Here is a 7,082-nt window from a genome sequence, read left to right on the forward strand (position 1 = left end):
TAGAGAATATTCCGTGTGAGAATTGCTTCGCTAACCATAAAGCACGCCCGAACGTTCCCTCGGTCAATAAAAGAATTTGGCAAACTTTCGTAGACAAACAAGTGGGACAGCGGCCAACTCATCTTTTGTCTACTTGCAAGCACAGCTTTGTTAGCATTTTGATATTGTCATGTTACGTACTGTAAGTAAACAGGAAACGTTTGTGTACAAGTCGAAACATCGACTGTAGAGATATATTTTAACTATACTCAGCGCTGAAAGCAATGAATGATTTTGTAAAAGATAGCCCTCGTGATATCTTCCTTCACGTATCGCCACAAAGGAGAATGGTTTCCTTTGAATTTAATGACATTTTACGTGATCAGCTGAGATGTGCTAGTGTAGTGGGTGAAGAATAGTGATGCTGTGGGGAGACTGTGGAGTATGAACGTCCAGTGAGCGGCGACTGGCGAGCGCCCGTTGAATATTAATGTGACATTGTTATTGGCCACAGTTACCCGCGGCCGACCCACTCGCACATTTCCATAACTTACTATTCGGGATCTGCGGGAAATCAGCTCGCTTTTGTAGTAATATGATCGCTCTCAATATCTCTGTATGACAATCGATCGTTAAAATCATGATATTTTAACGACTTTGATTTAAAAATAATAATATAATATGGACACACTTTTAACACAAATTATCTCCAAACTAGACTTATACACAACGATATATTTACTATAATATACTTACTTAAACATACATAAATACTTATGAACATCCATGACTCGGAAACAAAAATGAATATTCGTCATATAAATGTTTACACGTACCGGGATTCGAATCCGGGACCTCTAGCTCAGTAGGCAGACTCACTAACCATTGGGCTATACGAGTCGCATATATATATTAGAGTAATAGAAAAGATAAGTCATATTACAGTCTAATTGGCGATATTAATAAGTCAGAAAGCAATGCTATTATTTTTTTAACATCAATTTTCTACGAACACATCTTAGTATTTTAAAATCGATATCAATAGATATATAAAAATATTATTTATTATACACGTTGTACTCATGTAAGCGAGTCCAAGAAATTGTTTTTACAATTTTGTCTATTTGTCTGCCAGTTTATTTCTCAAACGACTATAGCGATTTGAATGCGGCTTCCGCTGTTGTAGTGCGGCAAGATTCCTGTGACGTTTAGTGTTTGTTTCATTCTAATCGATTAATAAACAGACAATTTAGATATGTCCTTTATTTAAGTTTTCGTTGTGTATTGCGTCAAGGCTCAAGGCACATTTCACTTATTCTTGTAATTCATCGTCTCAAGGCTAAAAATGAAGATTGAAACTTTAATATCTCTTATTTTGTCCGCTTAGAGGTAAAAATCCTTTAATACTAATCACGATGAACTTGACTTTTGCATTGGGCTGTCTTATCTTAAGCTCAGTATAAATTCAGCTGTCAAATGACTATAAAAACAAAATCAAATATTATGCTAAGCTTACAGTCAGCTAAGTTTTACGTCAGTAAAGTGTGAGTGCGCTCTATAGATCTCAGACTTAGACTCTGCGTTAGTGAATTATATTATATTGTACTTGCTGACCCAGCAAACGTCGTATTGTCATAATTATAAAAAAAAAACAATAATTAAAATTTTTGGGGTATAAAAAATAGATGACGACCGATTCTCAGACCTACCAAAGATATCGCTCAATATTTATTGTACTACAATAATCATTATATTCGATTGCCACCTTGCGACTCTATTGCGTATTTGTGAATGGAATATAATAATATTAAAATCGCGATACAAAAACGAGAATTTTATATAATAATGTTAAAATAAAGTCTTAAATTGAAATATTTCAAGATTTTTTCCTCTTATCATATCAGAGACTAGCTATTGCCTGTGTCGTCAGCTTGGACGCTTATAGGAGCAATAATACTATGCCTGCATGTACCGTAACAATATGACGGCGACTGTATGTCGTTCCGGCCTCTTGTTAATATTTTTATGACATTAAGGGACGAGACGAGCAGGACGTTCAACTGATGGTAATTCATACGCCGTGCCCATTTACAATGCAGTGCAGCTCAGGATTCTTGAAAGACCCAAAAATTCTGAGCGGCACTACAACTGCGCTCGTCACCTTGAGTCATAAGTTGATAAGTCACATTTGCCCAGTTATTTCACTAAGGCGCCGTTCAGACTGAAACACAATAATGCTTACACATTAATTGCTTCACGGCAGAAATAGGCGCCGTTGAGGTTCTCATAATCTATCTAGCCGGCATCCTGTGCCTCCCACTGGAGAATATAACGATAAGAATATTTATAGAACATTTGATTTAAGTCTATTCAGTAGTATTTGCGTTTTCACCGGACATACATACAGACATAGATAATCGTACTTTAGAACTAACCTCTATTTTGAGACTATCTAGATGTGTAAATTATCTAAGCATACAGACTAACGGGCAAACAGACAAAAATTACATATATACTTTTATTTAATACGCGATTGAATGCAGAATATACAGCTAGTGTTCTTTTGAAAAGATATTCGATGAACAGTTTTTAATACTATTTATTTATATATTTTATCATAATATTGTATAGTTAACAATACGCGTATTGTCAGTCTTAGAACACTGACTTTCACCTATGTTTCTTTTTAATCCTCTCTTAAAGTAGTTTTATTTTTCTGTGCGCACGAAAGTCCAAACTTAAATATTTTAAGAATATGGTTTCCATACAAGCGAATTACGTAAATAAGTACAATACTATAACTAATTCAATTTTATAAATATTGATTTAAAATGTTATTTCAGAGTGTTGAGGGAAAAATATATTTCATAGAAATATATTAAATACTCTTCAAAAACCGTATACAAATTATTTATATTCATACTAATTACTAGCTGACCCGACAGACGTTGTTCTGTACATAATAAAAAATTTTTTTTTTTTATGAATTTATCAATATTATTTCATAACATCAAGAATTTTTTCGTAAAATATGCTCCCTGTTGTTATAATGAAATTGTTTCACAGTAGAACTGTCTAACCGTGCGTCAATCTCTCTTAGAAAATATGTCCGTACAAAACAAGTATTGGAAATAAAAATAATTATGGCTCCCAAATCGAAATAAAAACTATCCTATCTCTCAAGTTGGACTAAACTGCACTCCATGAAGTAATCCCCATTAAAATCCGTTCATTAGTTTAGAAGTCCATCGCGGACAAACAACGTGTCACGTAATTTATATAATATACTAGCTGCCCCAACAGACGTTGTTCTGTAGATAATAATAAAATACTGTTTTATAGGAATTTGCCAATAATATTTAAAAACATCAATAATTATTTCGTAAATGCTCCCTGTTGTTATAATGAAATTGTTTCACAGCGGAACTGTCAAACCGTGCGTCGCTAAATTATCTCATAGAGAATATGTCCATACAAGACAAATATTGAAAATAAAAATAATTATGGGTCCCAAATCGAAATAAAAACTATCCTATCTCTCAAGACCTAGACCAAACTGCACTCCATGAAGTAATCCCCATTAAAATCCGTTCATTAGTTTAGGAGTCCATCGCGGACAAACAACGTGTCACGTAATTTATATATATTAAGATTAAGATTACGCTGTGTAAGTAGAGCTATAAGAAATTATTGTACTCACTTCGGCTATTCTTAAAGTTAATTTCTAATAGTTTCAAATTCAAATATTTTTATTCAAAATAGGATGTGACATCACTTATTGAAAGTCAAAAAACTACCACCCATTCCAAAATGAATGCCTCAGGCCTGAGAAGATCGGGCGCAACAAACTCAACGGGCTTTTTTTTCATCAAAAATATGTTTACAAAGTAACATTGTACAATTAAACTTTAATAAACTGAGGACGGTCGCTCCATTCCCAATTTGTGGTATCATTAAGAAAGTCATTTATGTCATGGTAACCTTTACACAAACGTTTTTTAACAATTCTTTTGAATAACGTAATACTTTTGTTTTGAACATTTTCTGGGATCCTGTTGTTAAAGCATATACATCGCCCCACAAAAGACTTGCTAACTCAACCTAGCCGAGTAGTAGGCATTATAAGCTTATGTCTGTTCCTGGTGTTAACATTATGGTTATGGCACTTTCTAGCAAATTCACTTATGTGCCTAGGAACATACATTACAATACATTTCTTAGTAGTAAATATCCATTACAACTAAGATCATTTATACATCCAGATAGATAGTGGTAGCTGTGAAAAAGTAGAAATAAATTGAGGTTGACAGTTAACGTCTATTTTGACCAATGCACGCATACTAACACAAAGTGACATACAAAAAGCGAGTGTAAGACGTAGCTTGTAAGCTATCACGCACTCTTAAGCAAAAAAATAAACCTGGCCTGTTTTCATCGTTTATCTTGCAGCAAGAGGGTCTATTTAGACGTATAAATTATCTATGGGTTATAACTTATAACTATAAAAGGCACACATGTACAGAGACGCGATATATAGCTATAGCGTCCCTTAGTGCAATTCAAATGCCGCCAGGCAACTATTTAAGGTTAATTTACGATGGCCGCGTAGCGTGTGTACAAAACAAATTTAATTCTAAATCATTGTCTATAATGAACGCTTTACGCTGAGCCGCAGTACAAATTAGCGCTCCCCGTTGTAAAACGGTGCGGTTTTAAACTAGCTGCGAGTGCGACTCTCAACTCAGTTAGCAACTTTACAAGTTTCAGTGGAGCTGCAGCCTCGCTTAGAGCTCGTGCTAATTGTGAACAACCACTAATCATTGTGTTCACTACTTATAAAATATAGACCGTACATCTAATATTATTATTAATGGTATAAAATTCCCATGTCGCGGTTTTTGTAGTTAACTCCTTTGAAACGGCTTGACCGACTCTATTCTTCGATCCTTCTGTTTTTCATCCCCCTAAATGTTAAGGGTGGTCCACGCCTTTTTATTTTTTTGATATTTTTTTTAATTTGAAATTAAAATACTTAATTAAATGAGATAAATTACATTTCTTTTTAATATAAAAAAAAGAACTTGGTGCGTAATTCCTTGCTATAAGGAACACCAACATGACCCTGGTTTTTAGCAGTCCCTCGTGACACTTGGAGTGGACAGTTGCTGTAATCTTCCCATAGTATTTATTTTTGGTATCAAAGGGAATGAACTGAATGATATTTTACAATTAGCATGACCTGTAGGTATCTATGTAACGGTATCTTTGGACATGATTTTCACCCATAATGTCGGATTGAATTGAAACTTTTTTTTTATGTCAATAAGGGACGAGACGTAACTCCCTACTCATAACAACATAGGGCCGCTCAGGATTCTTGAAAATCCCAAAAATTCTGATCGGCACTACAATTGCGCTCGTCTCCTTGAGACATGTTACGTCTCTTTTGCCCAGTAATTTCACTAGCTACAGCGCCCTTCAGACCGAAACACAATAATGCTTACACATTACTGTTTCATGTCAGAAAAAGGCGCCGTTTTGGTACCCATAATCATTTTTATTAGCTTTGTATGTTTGTATGTAACGGAATTTTGAACGTAGTTTTCGAATCATTCAAAAGTCGGATTAATTTGAAACTTTGCACACTGGTCAAGTATTGGTATCAATTTAATAAGTTTGTCCTATTTTATATAATTCCTTTCCAGGAATTATCTTCAGTATAAGCGATTTTTATATTCGATACCCGATAGTGTTTGCACGTGCCATAAGTCTTTGTATCAAAGACTTATGGCACGAGCAAACACGTACACAGGACAGAAGACTTGATCATCATTTACATTCTTTAGAAAAACAAAAAATAATAGTAAAACTAAAATAAAAAACATGATGTTATAGAAAACCAAACAAAAATGTAGAAAATAATTTTAAACAAACATAAACTATGAACGGTGTGATTTTTAACATTAAAAATGTATTGGATTAAAAAAAACCTGGCCTGCATTTTAAGATATTTTCAAAATGACACTACTTCTACCAATATGTATCAGTAGCAAGTTGTACTTAAGCATCCCTTGCTTTTTAACAGACCAAAAAGGTGGTTCTCAATTCTATATATATTTTTTTTTATATATGTACACCGATCCTGAAGATTTATGATCCGATTTACGTGATTCTTCTTTAGTTTGATGTCGCGACTAGTATATCCATAGTATTATGTCATATGGTATACCATACTTTACCGACTTTAGTTATATCCATAGTATTATGTCATATGGTATATTGCTATGGGGCAACGCTGCCGATATTAATACAATATTTGTGCTGCAGAAGAGGGTTCATATTCATGCTATTTATAACCTAGGTCCTAGAGAATCATTGAGAGCAAAATTCAAAGAAATTAACATGTTGACTGTTGCTTCTCAATATATTCTTGATAATGTAATGTATGTTCATAGGCACATAAGTGATTTTTGCCAGAAACTGTCATAACCATAATGTTAACACCAGGAACAGACATAAACTTATGATGTCTTTTGTGTGGCGATGTATATGCTTTTACAACAAGATCCCAGAAAATGTTCAAAACAAAAGTATTACGTTATTCAAAAGAATTGTTAAAAAACGTTTGTGTGGTAAAGGTTACTATAACTTAAATGACTTTCTTAATGATACCACAGATTGGGAATGGAGTGACCGCCCTCAGGCTATTAAATAATAAGTTTAATTGTACAATATTACTTTGTCAACATATTTATTCGATGAAAACAAAAAAGCCCGCTGTGTTTGTTGCGCCCATTCTTCTCAGGTCTGAGGCATTTATTTTGGAATGGGTGGTAGTTTTTTTTTGACTTTCAATAAGTGATGTCACATCCTATTTTGAATAAAAATATTTGAATTTGAATTTGTGGAATAGTTGTAATTTGGTCCTATAAAAATTTTACATTGGTTTTCCCAGTTGTTTTCATAATATGAAGATTTTCTGTTACGTGGATAGTATAACTGTAGTTTTTTGGCACCGACTTAAACCCTATCAATATACACAGAAAGAATATTATTTTATTAATATTAAAAGTATTAGGTTTGCATAAGAGGCTTACTAAATT

Source organism: Leptidea sinapis, chromosome 17, assembly GCF_905404315.1.
Source record: "Leptidea sinapis chromosome 17, ilLepSina1.1, whole genome shotgun sequence".
Classification (NCBI taxonomy): domain Eukaryota; kingdom Metazoa; phylum Arthropoda; class Insecta; order Lepidoptera; family Pieridae; genus Leptidea; species Leptidea sinapis.